Genomic DNA, 19,371 nt, shown 5'->3' on the forward strand with positions numbered 1-19,371 from the left:
AGTCATGGTGCAAGCCAAGATCCAATAAATATTACAGCACTATAACACACTGTCAGTTCTCATTAATCAACTTGATTTGTAAACCCAAAACCATTAAACTTAAAACAAGCACAGTGGCCATGTAGTACAATAAAAAGTAAGCTTAATATGTCAATAATGACTAAATGATAAAGAGACATTAAAACATAAAAGCATGTCTGGAATAAAACAAAATCATATGTGAGGACATTTATATCAACCAGGTATGCACGGCCAGTCCAGATCCTGTGTTGAGGCACGTGTGACGAGTCAATCGCCTTCTAAATAATCAAACTTCACACTGATCCACAGAGACAACGTGCATCTGCAGCAGCTGTGGGTTTACGTGCAGCTGCATCCGCCTGGTTTCTACTCTGGTTCCCATCCTGTGCCGGTCCAGCAGAAAGCAAAACGCGCCAGGGTGAGGGGTTCAATTCCCACTGAGGGTATCCTAAAACCAAAGACAACTGCACTGTTCACGGATACCATGTGCTTTAGATAAACTGTGAGATACCAACATTCCCATGTCTCCTATTATGTGCTGCTGAGATTGCAGAGTAGGTCACCAGCTGAACCCCATACCTGATCCACAATGCACCACCACCAGCTGCATCTGGAGCAGCCACTTCTTTGTGCTCTTTTCTATTTCTACGCCCAAATCCTGTTCTGAGTATCAAACTGTCAGCCCTTGACTATTGAGAAAAATGAATGGGAATGGGAATGGCTTTGGGAAACAATGATATATAGACAGAGAGATAAGCTAATTACACAGCAGGAGTGATTTAAGAACTTTCTACGGAGTATTTATTGCATTGTGAATCTGGGTCACCTTCACATTCCTTTGGAACCACTGCAGCCTTACAGCCATGAAGTCCTGGGTTTGTTTCCGTGAGCATCAAAGGATGGATGGTGAGACTAACCTGACTTCAGCTGCCATCCTCCACAAAGACGCAAGCTTCAAACATTTAGGATCTGCCTTCAACCCCTACAACATAGGTTTGAGCTGGAGCATTTCTTTCTTATGTGTGTTTTCGTTGTGCTGAGTCCATTCAGTCTGAGGGCTTGTTGCTGGCTTTACAGGTGCAGTTCACACTCTCAGACCCTCAGCTGCCCTCTTGGCAACATTTACGTTAGCTTTTGTTTTTCAGGAGGATTTTTAGGGAGTTTTAGGGCCGCTTGGCCTCTCCGCCAGATTCCTCTGCCAGCGCGTAGCTCTCTGTGCAATGAGGTCACGGCTGATATGATCTACCCCGCTTGTGAATTTCAGTCAAAACAGCAATTAGTCGTGTTTTCCTCCCTACGCGATACTGTTGACCCACTCTGAAAAGCATGTTACTCCCTTCACAGCAGCAATGGTGATATTCCCACATATTGTTTTTCTGACACACATTCTGCAGCTTTGGTGAAACAATTACGCTGCGATGAAAATCAGGCAAAAAGTAAAATCCCCCTTTAAGCCCCACAGGAACCTGCATCTGATGTTGATTAAGTTTCCATGTGTAAAATATCACAGAATAATGGCACTGACAGAGAAGTATCTCTGTGCCAACTTGCATCATATTTTACAATCCTATCCCACATGATGGACGTGGCTGCTGTAAAAGGACCCAGTGTATTAAAGCATTGTTTTTTTCCAGGCTGGGACCCACAAAATATGATTGTGTGGTGGTTTATGGGACTCTGTGGAGGTACTGCACAGAACCATTTGAAGAAAAACATGTCAGTTTTCTGTTTGACATTTTTACATCTAAATACCGCACATTGTAGGCGCAGCACAGAAGAATTTAAGACCTCCGACGGAGTTCAGTTACGTAACTGAAGAGAAGATTTACGCGTGAGGATGGAGTCAACTGAAGTTAGGGTATGCAGAGGGACAAAGACACCTATAAGAGAGACAATGAAGACTGTGTGTGTGTGTGTGTGTGTGTGTGCATACTTACAGCATACATGTGCTTTGAGGTCATGTTTTCTGAACTATTGTGAACATGAAACTCCTCTGAAATCAATCGCCAGAATAAAGGTTGGCAGTGTACATTTCTGCAAACAACATATACGTTAACACTTTAAGTTTGATGTGTTTGTGTCACAAGATTCTGTTTCTTTATTTTCAGTTTTCAGATTTATGTTGTGGCAACACTGTGCATATGGTCTGGTTAGGTTTTTGACACAAAGAACCCTTTGGTCAGGGTTCTGAAAAGATAATGTCCTGCTACTGTTGCCACAAACATGGCTGGGAAAATGTCTTGATGTCTTGTTAAAAAGTGGCTTCTTGAACAATGGTCTCTCTCTCTTGGCAGCTGTCCTCGCATAGGCTGGGATGACACTACAGGAGTTAGCTAGTTGGCTAGAATGTTAGCTAACATACTGTTAAAATATCACCTGCGGTTCTCGCTGTGGAATAGATAAACTCTGTTGACCGCTCTTCCCCGACCAGTTTCTCATCTAGACTCCTTTCTCTGCTTTCGTTTCTCTCACTGCAAAATATTAACAGTTAGCGTATGAGAGTGTGTGTGTGTGTGTGTTTGGATGTAGAAAAGGGGAGTAAGGTTTGGAATTAACAGGGACAGCTGAAAGAGAAAGCATAAGTTTAATAAGTATATTAGAGTAAGGATACATATATATATATATATATATATATATATATATATATATATATATATATATATATATATATATATATATATATATATATTAGGGCTGTCAAAGTTAACGTGTTAATAACTCGTTAACGCGACATCCTCTTAACGCCCTTAATTTTTTTAACGTGCGATTAACGCTCGGTATTAAAAAAATAAAAGAAACGCGCATTGTATAATTTATGGCCGTCGATGGCATCTGTAGTCTTGATCCAGAGGGTGGCAGAAGAATAAGAAAGGGAATCAGAAGAAGAAGAAGCAGGGTTGGCGTTCGGGAAAAACACGGTGGACTGAAAAGCGAAAGTGAAAGGAAATGGAGAAAGGACTTATGAACGGCAAATTCACTTTCCAAACACTGCCAGATGGTTCGGTCGATAGGACAAAAGTTATCTGCACGTACTGTCGACATGAAATGAGTTACCATTGAAGCACACATGAAGTAAATAAATAAAAAGTCACAGACAAATTGCTGGCAGGACCTTGCAAGCATTTTGATTAAATACAATACTGGGCTGTCCTTCCATCAAATACACAGCGGTGTGTAAACTACACTGCATTCACAAAAACCATGAATAGCAGGTTTAAGTCTCTCAAATGACACGCAATCACAGCTGTGTGGTTACTCAGTGGTGCTGAGGGTTTCATATGAAAAAGGGATGTCAGTGCTCTCCCTCGCTTTATTTTGAATGTGACTGGTCATTGTCAAAGCGAACTGATGCTGATTAGCTGACAGTTTGCATGACTTCACTGCTCTGCTTGAACTAATGGAGGAGGCAACAGGCAATTAATGCACATTCAAATACGAGAACCAATGAAAACCCTCCAAAATAGTGGCTGAGCAAATACTGCACACTTTTTGGAGTAGCTGCAGCTCTTTTAATGTCCTCTATTTCTGCGTATCGCTCCGTTGCAGATAGCTAGTGGGGTCGACTGTATCAAATTAAAAAAAATCCCATTTCTATAACCATGAAACAACCCTCATCAAAGTTTGGCACTTGCTCCCCTCAGAGCTTGCCTGGCATGCTCTTACGGCACACGCCCCCACTGCTGTGAGCCACATCGGATAAAAGCGTCCAACATTAGATGGACTTTTCCTCTCATCTACAAAGGCTGGAGTCTCTATTGGATTCCTGCCTACAGCTCTCTTTTGAACAATTATTCTCCATCTTCTCTGTACAGCCACATTAACACACATCCCTTTCTAAGCCACAGAAAGCAAACACACACAATAACTAGCTCTCTGCCTTAAACAAATCTTTATATTAAGAAGCTCACATGTAGACATGCACATGCAGACACACACACATTCACACTTCAGTCTCCTATCTCTTGCATGGGGAAACCGCCGGACGGCTTCCCAGCTGTTTTTCCACATGCTGCTGTGTATGCTTTTGTGCTCACGTTCCTTTCATGTGTGTACTGGTGAAGGTGGGTGGGAGGACACATGACTCTGACCTTTGCTGGCATTAAAAGAAACGGATTAGGCCAAACTTTCATCTACCTCTTTGTCATCACCACCAACGCTCTCATCCATGTTCCCCTTGGAATAAATGCCAAAATGCTTTGAAGATCCCCTTTTTCCCCACTCTACCAGGGGAGCCCCAGAATATTCCTTGGGAAATCCCTTTATACAGAGATCTTGATTGTTGTAAAGATGCGGAGCACATCACTCAGTATTTTGATGGCTGGAAAATTGGGGGAAGTCAGGAGAAACAAAACTGTGGATGTCACTCCATACATTTATATACATTTAAATCCACCAAGTGGAAGACTTTGTGATGAAATGTGTCGATATACCTGAATTCAACAGTGGCATTTAATCAGTAAAAAAAAATGATGTGACAATATGGCTTAATGTCATTTTCAGTTTTTGTAAACAGGCACAACTGGACATTACCAACATGCCTCTTGCCTTGTCTTGTCTCTTGCGTTACTCTGGCGATCCTATCTCACAGCCTCACAGCAAGAAGATCCTGGGCTAGAGAGCTGGCAGGGCCTGTCTGTGCGGTGTTTGCACGCTCTCCACATCTGCATCTCCAGGTACTCCAACCTCTCCCCCAGTCTAAAGACATGCTACTTAGGTAAACTTGTCATTCATTTGCAGCCGATGGCGACTCCATCGCTCGCCCATTGTCAGCTGTGATCTGCTCCAATGTGAATACAAACGCTGAAACAGGCATGCTGAGCCAACAGGTATCAATAAAGTCTTCATCACCGACACATCAAAAACCCAGAGAAGAACATGCTGAGCATGCGGAGTGAATGTTTTGCCTTTTGCAGTAGTGACTTAGAAACAATAGTAGTCGTAACAGTAATCGCTAAATTACTGTTTTACGACAGGTATTTGACGCATATTTCCTTACCTTTATGGAGAAGCTGAAACGCTCCGTTTTACATACACACAGATACACAGACAAAATTTTTTGACTTTTTTTCTGTGTGTGTGTGTACAGAATGCCAAAATGCATACAAAAAGTTATGTTTTAAGAAATACGCACATACGGATGTACAGGGCCTGAGACTCATGGAGGTCAGTTTGAAGACAGGAGATAAGATACAGAGGTGATTTACAGCAGCTCTGGCCAGCACTTTGACACTTTGACGAGAAGATACGGCAGGCAGTTAAGGGAGAGGTGTGCAGGAGGGTAAGGGTAAAATGATGTGTAGAGCCACACAATTTTCACATCTTACTCTGTGAATTGAGGATTTACCTCGATCAACCCTGAGATGGTTGTTGAAAGTCAAACTAACACTGTGTTGGTGAGTTTTACTGCATGATGTACGATGAGTTAATGAGGTGATAAAGCTTCTCTTGAATTCATTAAATACACAAAGCGACTACTACTAACATGCATCTCCCAGGTGAAACTACAGGGGCTATCAGCGGTCACCTCAAGAGGTACAAAGTGGTATTAGGAGACAGGACGGGCTGGGGCTAGCTGGTTAGCATGCTAACTTCCAAAGACATCTCTCCAGCACAGACCAGAGACATCTTTGACATAAGACCTTCGTTTTCTCATTCTGTTGATAACATTAGTTCCTTTTTTTTAAATGTTTTCAACTGAAATTCTGGCCATATCTCACAAATGGCTCCTCTGAGAAGGTAAAACTGCATTTTTTGGCTAAGCCCTCAGCTCAGCTCGGAGCTTTTCTCATCGGGATTATGACGGCTGAGCAACAACAGGACAACATCACAACATGATTTCGATGAGTCACTTAATTTGTACTGTAAAACTGTAATTAAAAAAACAAACACAGAAATGTTCTTACTATGGTCTGCAGCAGACACAGTGGACCACAAATACTCTGTAATGGCCAGGGGACCTCTCTTTTTATGATTAATTTACTCTTGACACCTGCTCACTTTGGTTTTAGTGCATGTCAGTCTGTGGAAGTGTCCTGCAGCCTGATCTCTACAACCCCTTTCCTGAGCATTGATTTCTTTGCCTCGCCAGCCAGGAGTTTTCATGTGTGGCTCAATAAAGAAGCAGATTTAGGATGCACTTTGTTGCAATTTGCGACAGACAGTGAAACACGGAAGGAAACATGAGAGGTGGAGGAAATGGCAGGTGAGGTAGGGGTGCTGCCATGCCCTATGAGTAAGGCTGAAGTCATCAAGAACCAGAAATACCCCACTGCCCAACATCAAGGCTTCAAAAGCACACAGCTCTCCCCCGGTCAACACCTTCACCCCATGTACCTCTCTGATGGTGACACGTATGTGAGTCATGTTTGGTGGCAGGTCAAAGTTATTCATGTTGAAGGAATAAAGTGTTCTCTTTTGTTCCTATTTATAGACCAATGCATGTGTCGGCCATCTTTTGATCCCGTGGCCATTTTTGTCGGCATGCAACAGACAGCAGATTACTTTTTCTTTCAAAAGTTGCTTCAACATTTTACCGTCAATAGAGCGCTCTGTTCTCATGGTGTGCAGGCATGCATGCGTGCGTGTGTGTGTGTGTGTGTGTGTGTGTGTGTGTGTGTGTGTGTTTGTGTATGTTTGCCTGAGCAACATCTGCTAACATTACCAAGAATCTAGTTTTTACAGGACTGCTCCAGGCACATTTTTCTGTCCGGGGCAGATACCGAGCTGCCCGTCAGGTCGGTCATAATGCCTGATGTAACTCATTTTTGAACATTATGAAAGCAACAGGGAGAGTCACTGCCCTGTTCAGTCAGCGTGTAATTTACACCACAAAAAACCATCCGTCTCACTTATTACCCCTTATTAGCAACTGAACCTTTTGATGTGTTCCTGCACACACACACACACACACACACTCACAAACACATGCACATACCTTACATAATGCACACCGACCCCTATGATCCAAACCCACCCTCTTTTACAGTGAAACCACAAAACACATGATGTCAACTCTTGACAGGGAGAAAGAGTTGACAGCAAGCAGCGTTTGACTCAAATATCATGTAAATGTGATCATATAATGTACTTTTCATAAAGGGACAATTAGGAATGACTTGGCTCTTGTATACGCATGTTTCAAAAGCCTGTCTCTGCAGTTGAGGAAAATAAAGGCCACAAACCAAGAGTTTAAGCTCAGTAGAGATAGATAGATAAATGGACAGCATTCTCTGTTGACTATAATAACATGTTTGTGTGAGTACGAGGGATGAGATTCAGCAGCATGACCTCCGAGCAAGATCTTGGCGTGCATGTGAGGTATAGTTGAAACCATTGCCGGGACTTAAGAGGGAGCGTGTGTTTTTCTTCCTATTACCTGGCCATGGGTGGCCATTACACTCATGACCTGCGACCCTCTTACATAAGCTTCTCTGTTTACTACACTCAGGCCTTTTTACAGTTTCAAAACGTTTGATATGGCCAAAATATAACAGCTCACTTTGCACTGCTTTCCAAGAAGTGACTCACTTTTGGCTTTCAAGGGATCCAACACAGTCTGAAGGAAAAGGTCTACATCTCTTGTGCAACAGGGCCTGTGCACAGATACTTGAGGTTTAGAATGGGGGTATCGAACACGGAGTGAGATTGTGCATGAAATGGTACAACAATCTGATAAGGATGCCTCCTGGATTTGTCCTTCTGAGGGTATTCTGGGCAAATCCCGCTGGGAAGAGACCACAGGGCGGACCGAGAATAGGTTGGAGGGATAGTACAGTGCATCTCATGTGGCCTGGGAACATCTTGGAGGATGTGACTTATCTGTGCCGAAAAATGATGGATGGATTAAACGTTGGTCTCAGCAGAGCTCACCAGCACAGTAATCCATATGTCTGTATTTAGAAAACGTTGGCTCAGTCACAGTCACACGATCACAGTCTCTCCTCTTTCTCTGCTTCAGCCTGTTCTGACCGCACTCCAACTCCAGTCTGTAGTCACCTCAGTGTCCCCTCTAGTCTGGTACCCTAGCGCAGTAGAGGGGGAGGTTCATGTCCTGTGTGTGATTGAGAGTAAAGACTGTGTGACATAATTAAGTTAGCGTATGTGAATGACCTAACATACGTGACATGACTGAACAAAGTTATTTTTAAACCAGAGTTAGATCTTTTCCCTAAACCTGACATTTAGGAAAGTCATTGTTCCTAAACCACAAGTCTCATCATGTTATTAACATACCAAAATTCATAATATGCCATAATATGTGATCTGTTTGTTACTATTATTTCTAACTTGACTGCGCAGGCCTTCACATGCAAAGCTATTGGTAGAGGGGCATGTAGACGCTCACGGTTTGAGGGCCACTGACTAAGCTGCTGTATTTGACGAGTTGGGAGTGAGAATGTGATGCTCTAATAGTTGCTAGCGATGGAAGATGTGGATGCTCAGAGCGATGAGTTTCCTTAAAGGAGAACTTCGGTCGATTTAAACACGCAGCTTCATTGCTCAAGCTACCCTTGACTTGCCAGTACCGAAGACGCAAACAAATTTGGTCCAGCCATTACAGAGCTCCGTGAACGGAGATGTAGCATTGAACGCTAACAGCATGGGGTCAGAACTTTACACTGTGTTTTAAGCGTCTTAACATGCTCCACATCTCACACCAAACGTTATGCAACATCAGCAGACACCTTAGCACACAGCACGGTAGCGTGTATGACTCAAAATGAATAAAAAAGTAGTTAAAACAGTGTGTTTGTGCAAGCAGCTACTTACCTGTTTGTTGACATCCGTGTCTTCCGGTAGCTAGACCAAACTAGTCAATCCGTCGAGTGTGCACTTAACAGGCTTAACAGGCTATTGTAAGGCTCATGGCTCATGACAGGCTGTAACATGGACATGTACATTATGAACAGAAACACGAAAATGCTGGATTACGTTTCCGTCTCCGCCAGTGAGGGAGTAAGTGCACGCTCGACGGATTGACTAGTTTGGTCTAGCTACCGGAAGACACGGATGTCAACAAACAGGTAAGTAGCTCCTTGCACAAACACACTGTTTTAACTACTTTTTTATTCATTTTGAGTCATACACGCTACAGTGCTGTGTGCTAAGGTGTCTGCTGATGTTGCATAACTTTTGGTGTGAGATGTGGAGCATGTTAAGACGCTTAAAACACAGTGTAAAGTTCTGACCCCATGCTGTTAGCTGTCAATGCTACATCTCCGTTCACGGAGCTCTGTAATGGCTGGACCAAATTTGTTCGCGTCTTCGGTACTGGCAAGTCAAGGGTAGCTTGAGCAATGAAGCTGCATGTTTAAATAGACCGAAGTTCTCCTTTAAGGTGTATTTATTCCTTTTTCAGATTTAAAAATAGACTGAAGTAAAAGATACAGAGTAGTTTATTTATTTAATAGAAAAATCAGAACCAAGAAATTGAATACTGAGCTGCATCATCCTGATGATTAGATTTTATCCGACCTTGTTGTTCTTTCCATTTTACAAGTGACCCATTTTGGGATTTAGAAGCCAAATCCCTCTTTCCCCTCCGTATTTTCTCCCATTTTTAATCCAACCTCCTCACCCTTCTGTTCACTCTCTGTCTTCCAGCATGTGAAAATAACCCTCATGAACTTTGCCTTACTCAGTCTCAACCTCTCTCCTCCCTTTGGAGTCACACTCAGGAAGGTGAGTCAGATTTCTCGTGTACTTTTCATTGTTACCATGTTCGTCCTCCAGGATTTTATTTAACAGGGCAATCGCATGCTGCCATAGCCTAAAGGGGCCTTTTGATACAGTACAAAAGCCATTTGTTATGTAATTAGTGATGTAACACACTGTCTGGCTCCAATTCAGTAGAACATTATTTTTGTTAATGAAGAAGAAAGCACAGCTACCCCCAACCCCAACCGAGGATTTAGGGTTCCCCAGCTGGCTGTTATAGTCAACACTGTAGATGACATCATGGTTACATAACTAGTCAGTTTGGTTTGACTGAAACAAAGGGCTAAAAGTGAACTGTCACAGTCATCTATAGGTTTTCTGGGACTGCTAGCATGCATGAAGCAGTTTCTGTAATTTACCAGCAAGACATGAAATAATGGTTGGCACAGCGTGGCCGCTGTGCTGAAATTACCACACAACAACGTACTGTTTTTCAGGAGCTTGGCCAATGGACAATCTGAGAATTAATATGGTTATACGGATTGCTGATTTCTTCACCATGTGACATCCTAAAACAAGCCAGAACTACAGCATCTAACAAAGATACAGAGAGAAATAATCCATGACACTTTTTAAAAGAATAAATGCAAATGTGTATATTCTTTGTAACCACAAGGGCTGTAACATTATTAAAACGTATTATTAATAACCCCTTGTTATACTGTTGGTTTCTGTTGTGTTCTTTAGAATCTTTTGAAGAACTAAAACAGAATTATGCAAGTTGGTGATGCAGCTGCTAATCGACACTGACTGCATAAAGCTGGTGACCCTTTAACAAGCTCGTTACTACACAACAAGTCCATTGTGGTGTACGTGGAGCTGTAATCAATGAAACTGGCCACACCAGCTGTGAGAGCAGCGTACAAAGCGTAAAAATAGACCAGCTTTAATTCTGTTGTTTGTGCAGGGTGTGCTGAATTATACAAACATGGATCAGAAAATGACAGTATTTTGGTAAATTCAACCTGTAAACTGGAAATGACTCTCGCTGACTTTCACTTTGGGGCCGTGATAACTTCGCCAGCATTAAAGTAATTAGCAGCAGGGGCGGTTCTAGGGGGGGGGGCAACAGGGGCCAGTGCCCCCGTAACTCTGAGTCTGACCCCCCTGTGGCCCCCCTGACAGGGAGTCTGCATCAATAATACAATGACAGATTTCTTGCAATGATTTTGTTTTGAAGGGAAAGGCAGAAATAAAGTGTCTCAGCAGTTTACTACCCAATCAAAATTGCTGAAATTGTAAACACTGTTTTGTCTGAATGAGGGATTTATCTTTTTTTCCCGGGTTGTATGTGCCCCTAACAAAAAAACCGGCCCGACCTGGCCCCCCTATTAAAACTGGTCTAGAACCGCCACTGATTAGCAGTGGCTGGTTGCTTAGAAACTTTATTTAGCTTACTGTAGCCTGTAGATGTTAACTCACCCATATCACGCAAACTCGACAGGTGCTGGGTCCAAACACTGTGAGACAGAATCCCTCAAACAAAAGCTCACCGTCTTGCCGTGCCTGTGACGCACACTCCGTACGTAGGCTGCAGGTGTAGCCATCACAAAAAAGATTCCAGGTCAGTGTAGCCAGAGAGTAACAGTATCCAGGGTACACGACAGGGAACAAGAAACAAGGTAATTTATTTATCATTACATAACACAAAGTTGACTCCTTCATGCTACACAAATTACAGAACATATATACAGCTAATAATGTACATAGAAATAAACATAAACACTTCAAAAGTTTGACGTCTGGGAAACACTGTCCATCAGCTTTGACTGTGTGTGAGCACCGAACATCAATATTATAAACACAGAGTCCATCTCTCCTCATTTGGCTGTCGTCCTGCGCTCTGTAGTGGAGACAGGTTTTGTGTAAAGTTGCGATGGAGACAGCTCTCTGTGGGCACAACAGTCTCTGATGTCACATTGCTTCGCCAGCCTGAATTCAATTTTGACTTTTTCCTTTTCCCGTGACTGGACATGAGCCAGGAGCGGTCTTAAAGCTGGATTAGCATCGTGGCTCTTACTCTGACTCTCATCCTCGACTTAAACAGCTGAAGAAGAAAAAGAGAACCAAGACAACAAATGAAATGTCACTTATGGCTTAAGCAGTATTTCTTTGTTAGTTCCCTCTTTACCCTCACATAGAGACATTTTTTTAACATATACTATATGTATATAATCATGTAAACCACCCAGTAAAAGTGTGTATTCTACAAAATACATTTCTACTAACATAAATGATGTAATACAATCTGGACACATAATTTATTTCCTATTAATGTTACATTCATGTGCTGAAACAGATGAATGCATTTAGGCCCACTGACTGAGCAAAGCTGTTTGTTCGTGTAAACAACGGGAATACAAGAAAATGAAAAAATAGAGAATCTGAAGAATTTTGTTTTGGTTTTAACAAACAGAAAAATATATAAACCAGTTCTGTGGGAAACAGAGTTAGCATAAGTGTTAATTGACATTTTTGACCGATTAATACATAGATTATATCTGAACAATAGCTACCACATTATCAGATAACATCTCCAGCTGCTATCACAGTACAATTTCTACTTTTCATCAGCTCAATTAATCCTTCAGAGGGATTTGATTTACAAATACCCTCAAATCTGATTAATATAATCAGTGTAAGTGGCCTTAAGAGGCTTTGGCCCAGTTCAGTTCATATCTGACTAACTGAACAATAAGAGAGGAAAACTAATATTCAGCCATGTTTCCATCACTGATGGGAGTATAATCTAGCAATGCTGACCCACTTTCTGATTTTCTATTGGCTTACAGCCCAGGGGTTGTCGGGGCAGACAGAGTTCACCAGCTGTCATTCACCAGCCTATTTGCTGGGATGAAATTGTGATTATCAGCATGCTTATCCCTCTGTGCGTGTGTGTGTGTGTGTGTGTGTGTGAGTTCGCACAGGTTTATAGGCCAGGTCCAGCTTGTCCAGCCCAATAACACTGGGTTATATCTGACATAACACATTGCTCTCAGAGACACAGTGTTGAAAATGATTTCAATCTATGATTTATGGTAAAGACTAAAGTCGGACCTTGTGCAAAGTATTCAGCAGAGTCAAACAGCCACGTTCAGCTGAGAAGCTTCAGCAACAATGGAACCACGGGGATAAAACCAGAAACAGAGAGTGGCTTATGAACTGTTTCCACTGCATCTGAAGAACCGTGCAGCTGAGGCCAATTAGACCGATGACCAGCACAGTCATCATTTTGTCCTTTTCCCGTAGCTCTTGTCAATTTAAATGTTTCAGTTGGGTGTAATTGATAAATAAGAAGGAGACATGCAGAGGTTGAAAAGAAGGCTAAAAGCTCCAGAGCTAGAAGACAACTGCTGAGTGTTCCACGACTATTTTCCGCTTAACCACGATGAAGGAGTCAGCAGATTCACTTTCATTTCCTCGTGCTCACTTGTTTTGTTCTCTTATTGCTGCTCCCTCTCGCTCGCCCTCTTTATATATCCGGCTCGTCTTATCTAATCAGGCGGGCGACTCACCTGATGCACCACCAGACGGTTTGTTACACAGAACCACCTGGAGAGGCACCGCTAGAAACTGTTAAGGGGTATGTGATCATCTAGAAGCCCTGCAAATTAACGTGACGGTAAAGCCGAATGGTGAATGAATAAGAAGCACCCACACTGGATCCCAATATTAATACTGGAGTCACTCAGGGCTTTCCTATTTTCGGAATAAAGACGGTGACAGTCAGCCCTGCAAACTCTGCTCTAATGGATCTCAAACCATCGCCAAGAACTACCTCTAAAGAAGGGACTTGATCTATCTTATAGGAGCTGAAGATTTGTCATTGGTTCCTCCATTCAAAGCGCAGGGAAAGGTCATAGGTTCCTCCAAAGGTTCTCCGTGTGTTTGAGAAACAGCTGCATGTTAGCTTCTACACATTCAGACTCAGCCCTTCACAAATATGTCACCTTGTGTTGATACCCTGCCTCTTAGTGTATTTAGGGCTGGAGGAATGTAAGGTTGTGTCATAAAGTGAAACATCATGTTAAAGCAAAGTCAAATGACTTAAAGTGGATTAACTGCAGTGTGCTACTACTGCATCATCAACAACATCTACAACAACAACTCAGGGGTCCGAGCAGGTGTTGGAAGTAAATTCTCTTTGTCCGTTTGGCAGGCTCGGCATCAAAACCAGCAATTTCTTCCCATAGCCTCCCAGACTTTGCACCGGTTGGAAAGCAAGGATCAAGTAGGAGAAGCATGCGTGCAGAGGGGTCATCCAGAAGCCAAGCCACCCACTTCCTTGACCAGAGCACTCCCTGCTTGGTCTCACAAACCCAACATTCCTCACACAACTTCCTCCCTTCGTCCGACAAAACGAGACAAGTCCTCTGACGGTCCAAAAGGTTTTGGAAGCAGAAAGAGATGGACAGCAGAGTGAGAGGGACATTTAAATTACAGCAAATTTGGTGAAATGTTACAAATGTACCTACATTACTTGAGTCACTTATGTTACCTCACATGTGACGTGACTTCACTGTGTTAGTAATTTAGAATTACTTATCGTTGACTTTTTGTTTCGTACTGGACATAAACAGCAGCGTCCTGAATGACAGTCCAGTGTTGTTCCTGGTTTAGCCCGATCTCCTGTCTATAGGACTTTCCGCTCTTTATTCTTCTTCTTCTCACTTCCACCTTTGGAGCTGTAATAAATACTACGGCTGCTGGAGATCTCCACCTGACACCAAGCCTAAATATAGGCCTCCAGAAGCTGCTTGCATTTTTGACCTGTATGGTATTTTTTTCTGATGCGGACAGGCTCTGTTTACTTGGCATGGACAAAATCATGTTATGTTTGCTGTCCAGTCCAGGCGATAGAGGAAATAGTGTAACATTAAAGCCATATGAAATACTAAGTTGTCACCAATGCTTGAGGTATAAATAGACAGCCCCTGGTGACTTACCTTTGTCGGCAAACTGTTCAGCTCTCGCCTCCTCCGTGTGTCCTCCGTGACAGGTCATATTTCAAATCTGAAATGTGCATGTAGCGTGAACCTTCAAGCCTTGTATTTATCAACCAGTTAAATGCTAGCATAGCATGCCTTAATAAGTCCTCTTGAAGATGTAGCCTCTTGAAGGACACAACAGAATAATCCTGATAACCACTTCAAAGATTATGGGAATGAGTTCACTGAAATACTGACAGTACTGATGGAAAATTCTCCCTTCTCATACAAACACCAAACAGATTCGTCGTGAGTCCCTCCAGTAGACGAGCCTGGTAAACATATTAATCAGGAGATGAACAGAGGAATGGAAATAATGTGCACTGAAAAGGAGGATTTTAAGCCCAAGGAAAGTTTCGAAGCACGTACTGTGGCTGATTGCAGATGGTTTCTGTAAACACGATTAATGTGTTACGCTTTGTGAAAAGGTGAGGACCCAAACGCAGAAACACATGGGAGGCAGACAGGATTAAGAAACAAAAGGCGAGCTTTAATACCTAATGCTGAAAGAACCAAAAACCAAGAATCCAGTAAAAAAAAAAATAAAAAAAATAAACGACACGCAAACACACAAAAAAAAGAAACATAAAGCCGGGAACAAAAACCAGAGAGCATACCACAGGGAGACACGGGGAGACACTAGAAGTCACACAGGTGAGAAACAGTGTGGCAACACAGGAACAAACTGACAAAGACTGATTGAAGCACACAGGCTCGAAAACAAACAAAGCTAATGAAGGGATGAGGTGCAGGTGGAGCGAGGCGGGGAAAGGACATGTGAGGGAGAGAAACGCAAAACCATGGAAGGAGGGAAAACAGAACACTTGAAAAAGGGCAAAAGACAACACAAGACCAGAAGATAGCTATTAAAGACACGCATAATGAAATGAAAATGACAGGAGCATGACATGCTGAGAACATTTAGCCGAGACATCACCTGGCAGGCTGTGCCTGGGCATGCAGGGTTCAATCAGTCACAGAGGTCAGCTGTGAAGGCAATTCCCCGTTCCAGTGATGTGATTCACTTTGGCCCGTGGCTAAAATGTTATTCCCCACAGCTCGGTTTTCTCTCCAGCTCACGTGTCGCTGCGAGGGGCCAGCTCTGACGGCATCCCTCCCGGTTTAACATCTGCCATCTTGGATCTAATAGAGGCACATGCTTCATGCATCGCCTTCTGCTGCTCCCATGTGACATACAGTACAACTGAATGCGCTGTTACAAAACCGAAAAAAAACAAAAAGACATAAGATCATCAGTCGGTGAAATAAGGTGGAGAACATTCTGAAATAACAGTGACACCTGTTTTCTCTGGGGGGAAATCAGGAGAGATGAGGAATGTTTTTGATACAAATTGAGGATCATGTGAAAGCAAAAACAAAACACGAGCGGGAGGAGGAGGAAAAATTTAAGAAAACCAGATGGAAAGGAAGACACAGAGTGAAAGAGCTGTCATGTTCAAAAGGCCCACAGTGTTGAGTCCTGGCAGGGTTGAGGAGAGGTCAAAGGTTAGAGTTTGAACTGTGATGGAAGAAGACAGAGAAGGAACCTTCTAATTAAAATGAGTGAAAGCAGAATTCACTGTTGACCTTCAGCCTCTGGACTTTTTGAAGGTTTCCAAAATTATATGTATGGGGTGTTGGAAAGTAACTCCTCTGTTCTAAAACATTTAGATAGATGGATAGATAGATAGATAGATAGATAGATAGATAGATAGATAGATAGATAGATAGATAGATAGATAGAACAACAGAGAAAAGACTAAAAACTTTGTTGTGAATTTCAGCATGATTGATACATTTTTCCAGGCTTCCAACATTTTTTCCTTTTCTTTCATTTCAGTTTTCATTCGAATACCTACAAGCAGGTGTACATACAATACAAAACAGGTCAGAGAACAGGTGTGTGCGTGTGTTTGCACAGCCAAGAGACTCATACACTTGGCAGCGAGCCTAGATCTTTAGGATTGTCTTCATGAGCACATAGAAAGAATGCCAACACAGAGGTCTGCAGGGTCTGTTCAGTTGCCAAGTCAAATATAAGAACGACATTTAAACAACAAGCCCTGTTGCCAAATGTTCGGTGAAAAAACAATAGCGGGGCAGCCTGGAGAGCAATAAAATGTCACAGATCGAAAAGCATTAGCCTCAGCACACCGCATGGGGCGCGTTTGTTTCTGACAAGGGTCCGCTTCAAGCGATATTGCTCCTGTGTCTAAAAAGTCTGCTGTGTCTGGTCTTGGGTGTTTTGAGGAACTGATTCTTCAGCACATCAAAGATAACATCCCTGCAGGCCTGGACCCTCACCAGCATGCAATCAGAACAGATGCACAGAGGTGGCCGTACCCACTTGCCCACTCAGTCTGCACAAACCTGAAAAAATGCCGTTTGTTGATTTGCATTCAACACAATCTCACCAATAAAACTGATGAAAAGGGACTGCACGCTGAGTACCACACTCTGCAGCTGGATACTGGTATCTCCCACCCACACATACAGTCTGAGCGTTAAACCCCGTCGAACACACATGACATGAACTCTACTCTGTCGTGAAGTTTGGGGATGACATCGCAAACAATGCTAAAATACAATACCAACCGCAGCCACTGCAAGCCACGCTGGCAAGTGATACAGAAGTTTCCTCGCCATACCTCCAGGCTGCGAGACTCCTCAGCCTCAGCAATCCAACATATATAAAGGACATGGTATTTTACACTGATGAGTTACTGTATGTATTGTTGTATTTCATCGTATTGTATTCGACCCATCATAAATATTTGTATTCATTGTCAATTTGTGTGTAGCTTACAACCCTGTGTTGTAAAGTGACGAATGAATGATGACGATGAATAAGCCTTGATACCTCGTTATTTAAGAAACATCTGAGTCAGAAAACATGTGGTGTTACTACGGCAACTGTGACCTGCAACGTACCTGCGGATGAAAGAATTTAGAAAAGCAGTGATTCAAACAGCGATTTTCGGATTATTGCCTTTTTCTTCTGTTCTGATATATGTTTGAAAACATAACATGAAATGGAGTTTGTGATAAGTTCCTGATGGATGGCTGTTTGCTGAAATGGTCCTGGGTGAGCTTTATTTTAAAAGTCTAACATGATTTTACATATTTATCAATGAATATGTGTACTTTGCATGCGTAGGTGAAGAAAAACGGGACCCTCTTTCACTTGATACTGCTGGTAGGGTGGACCTTGCAGCAGCCTTCAATGCCCCAAATGTGTCCCACTTGGAGATTCCACTGCTGTAGTTTGATATTTCCTCCCATCTTCTATGAAAATACTCTGTGACTGAATTGATAAAAACAAGTTCTGCAATGTAAATCTAGTTCTTTAAAGTGGTTCTCTGTGTGAGTGTCTCCAGCAAATATAAACCAAACATGACAGAAGCCTGACCGGACTTTGTTAATCTCGCCCTCTTTTACAAATATGTACACCATGATACCAGTTTTAAACAACTCCAAACAAAAATACAGGGTTTTACGTCTGCAGTCACGTTTTCTAGCGGAGTTTCCTGGCAGTCTGAGCTCAGAGCCTATCTTCCGGCAGTTCGCAAGAGTGGAATTTTATCTTTTAAGCTGTGTACACCCACAATGTTTACATCTTCATACTGTGAGCATGAGTATCCCTGTGCACGTGAATAAACAGTTTCATCAGCAAATACAGTGAGCTCATCAGAAATGAAGTAGAGAGGGCAAAAAATGTAGCTGAAACGTGTAAGGGTGCCTGAACTTAGCAGCCCAAAACATACTTTTTTCTTTTCTTAATAATTAGTGATATTATCATCTACAATCAACTCCTTAGCAATCCAATTCTCATGATGACAAGCAAACATACACTCCAGGGCAAGGGGATTCACACAGAGGGCTGACTGAAACAAGGTCCTCTCTCTCTCTCTCTCTCTCTCTCTCTCTCTCTCTCTCTCTCTGCCTGAAGATTCCCAGCGAAGACGATGTTATCATCCCCATACCAAAATAGGTCAGAGCTGTGGGACAGTGAGGCGGGGTGGTGGGTGAGGACATGACAAGCGCACGACCTTGGTTACAGCAACTGTGTACGTGCTTTTGAAGGCCAATGCTGACATTCTGAAACTGACTTCACCTGCAGCTGAGTTGTATCGTTTCAACAGAGACATCTTTTTTTTCCTATCAATAGTAATCCATCGACTGACCACTCACATTTGTTGCCCCCTTTCGTGTCTCAGCTATTAACTTTAGACGATTAACGATAGAAACGACGGCCGAAACTACAAGAGGTTTGAAACAAGTAGTATCAAACCAGCAAACAACATGACATATCAGATATTTTTTTAAAATCAGAGAAACTCTTGGATTCGTGTATCAGGAAGCCACAGGAGTCATGTTGCTGAATGACTGTATTCTCCCTCTCTCCTCTCCCGCTGTTCGCTCTCTCCCCGACTCTCCAGCTCTGTGTTTGTGTCCTCCTCTCCTGCTTCTTGTCACTTTGAATTTCCGTTTCATCCTCAGTTCACATTTTGTCCTCCTGCCCTCGTCCCACCCCCCGTCTTCCCCTTCACCTCTCTGTTTCTGGCCCTGTGCTCTTTTTTGCTGTGGTGATTCCACCACATAAAGCCACGGAGACACTGAGGGTCCTGGGCTGAAGGCGGCACGT

At 42.7% G+C, this 19,371-nt stretch overlaps 1 long non-coding RNA gene across 1 annotated transcript; it reads right to left on the reverse strand.

The window, feature by feature from the left end:
• Positions 1-11,413: 11,413 nt before the first annotated feature.
• On the reverse strand, positions 11,414-15,774 carry LOC115588498 (uncharacterized). Its single transcript, XR_003985371.1, has 3 exons — positions 15,664-15,774; positions 14,685-14,751; positions 11,414-11,785 (listed from the first exon to the last, which is right to left on the reverse strand). It is a non-coding gene; the product is annotated as an uncharacterized LOC115588498 (long non-coding RNA).
• Between the last annotated feature and the right edge of the window lie 3,597 nt (positions 15,775-19,371).

Source organism: Sparus aurata, chromosome 9 (assembly GCF_900880675.1).
Source record: "Sparus aurata chromosome 9, fSpaAur1.1, whole genome shotgun sequence".
Lineage (NCBI taxonomy): Eukaryota > Metazoa > Chordata > Actinopteri > Spariformes > Sparidae > Sparus > Sparus aurata.